The sequence below is a fragment of the Arachis ipaensis genome, chromosome B04 (genome assembly GCF_000816755.2).
Source record: "Arachis ipaensis cultivar K30076 chromosome B04, Araip1.1, whole genome shotgun sequence".
Taxonomy (NCBI): Eukaryota; Viridiplantae; Streptophyta; class Magnoliopsida; order Fabales; family Fabaceae; genus Arachis; species Arachis ipaensis.
Genome location: NC_029788.2, coordinates 63970212 through 63972608, shown reverse-complemented (window position 1 = coordinate 63972608; position 2397 = coordinate 63970212).

Sequence of the window (2397 nt, the reverse complement as noted above, 5' to 3'; positions counted from 1 at the left end):
TAGACCACTATTCCCATCTTCTCAAGGGAATATGGAAACCTCTAAACAGAGCCTCTCTGACTTAGTTACTTTGGTTTCCAGCCTCTCTAAGACCACTCATAGTTTTATAAATGAAACAAGGTCCTCCATTAGAAATTTGGAGGTACAGGTTGGTCAATTGAATAAGAGGATCCCTGAGACTCCTTCTGACACTATTCCCAATAACACTGAGGTGAATCCAAGAGAAGAGTGCAAGGCCATAACCATGGAGGTAGAGGCCGAATCTGGAGAGAATGGGCTGGCATTGAACGCCAATGAAGGACATATCACTGGGCGTTCAACGCCCAATTTGGCAGCAAGCCTGGTGCTGAACGCCAATAAGGAGCCCCCCACTGGGCGTTCAACGCCCATCATGGCAGCAGAGATGGCATTGAACGCCAGACAGGGAGCACTGGCTGGGCGTTCAACGTCCAAACATGCAGGCACTCTGGCGCTGAACGCCAGTGAGGAACACCTCATTGGGAATTCAACGCCCAACCAGGTAGGCATTCTGGCACTGAATGCCAGTGAGGAACCCCTCACTGGGCGTTCAGCGCCCACACACCCAGGGAAGCTGGCATTGAACGCCAGCAAGGTCATCCCTGCTGGGCGTTCAACGCCCAAATTGCTAAAGGGACTGGCGTTTAACGCCAGTAAGGGTGCACAGCAAGGGCATTCAATGCCCCATAAGTTAAAAGAGCTGGCGTTAAACGCCAGTGAAAGCATACCTTCTGAGTGCTCAAAACCCACTCAAGAACCCTCTATCCCAAAACTAAAGGAAGCCAAAGCTCACATAAAGACCATAGAGGTTCCTTTGAATGCACTTCTCCAGTGCATGACTTTTGATGAATACTCACCCTTTGATGAGGATGAAAACACTAGGGAAGAGCAAGTTTCTCGGTATCTAGGAGCTCTTATGAAGCTGAATGCCAAATTATTTAGTACAAAGCCTTTGGAGGAAGAACCTCCACTGCTTACCAAAGAACTCCATGCTTTGGTTCAGTAGAGGCTACCTCAAAAACTTCCAGATCCTGGATGCTTTCTGATTCCTTGCATCATAGACACTGTGACCTTTGAGAAGGCTCTGTGTAACTTAGGGTCAAGCATAAATCTCATGCCATTCTCTGTAATAGAGAAGCTGAGCATCCTTGAGGTACAAGCTGTAAACATCACACTAGAGATGGCAGACAAGACAATGAAGAAGCCTTATGGCTTAGTAGAGGATGTCTTGGTGAAGGTTGAAACCACTACATCCCTGCAAACTTCAAAGTCTAGGATATTGGAGAGGGTGAGGATGACTCTGTCATCCTTGGAAGACCTTTCCTAGCTACTACCAATGCTATCATTGATGTGGCTAAGGGAGAACTGACACTGACACTGCAAATAGGGAGGATCACATCTTGTTCAAGATGCCTCATCCTAACTCTCCCTCTAATAAAAGAGAGATAATTGTGCAACACCTAGTGTTCCAACCCTCTCTTTTTATGCAGAGCTTTGCAGAGCCCCCAAACATCAATTCTAAATTTGGTGTTACGCAGCCACCAACAAGCTCTAAGCACAAAGGTACTAAGAAGAAAGTACCTAAAAGTTGGAGGGACAAGAAAGTCCCAACAGAAGGCCTCTCACCTGGCATGGGAGTTGTCTTCACTATGAAGCCAGTCTTACCCCCATACAGTGAGTCGTATCCTGTCTTTAGAGCATGTGGAGCTCATTCATGAGAAGACAGGAAGAAAGTTCACTATAAGGGGTGAATCTCTGAGTCCATACTCACCTCCGTAAGGAGCTAACTATCAAGCTAATGATGTTAACGAAGTACTTGTTGGGAGGCAACCCAACCTTAATTAATTATTTTTGTTTTCTTTTTTTATTTTTCTTTGAATTATAATTTAGGGTCATGATCATATGCAACAGTCAGAACAAAAGCAGAAATGTTAAAGCAGAGAAAACAGAACACTCTGGATGGAGTGTTGTTAAAAGTTGAACGCCAGCCAGGGTATCCCTGCTGGGCGTTCAACGCCCCAAATGGGCAGCATTGCTGGCGTTGAACACCAGCCAGGGAGCATCCCCTAGGTGTTCAAACGCCAGTGCAGAAAAGTAGGGAATTTGGATTCCCTAGCCTCTCAGGACCAGTGAGTCCCACAGCATCTTCACTTACCCCACTTACTTTCACACTTCCCCTTACACACTTCCCTAGAAACCCTAGCCCAATCACCACCATACTACTTCTCCACAACCATCATAACTCCCACCAACCCTCACCCAATTCAAAATCAAATTTCCCACCCAAAATCCCACCCATGACCAAACCTTACCTACCCCCTTTCTATAAATACCCCTCTTCATACCCCTTCATACACACACCTCTCATACACCGCAAAA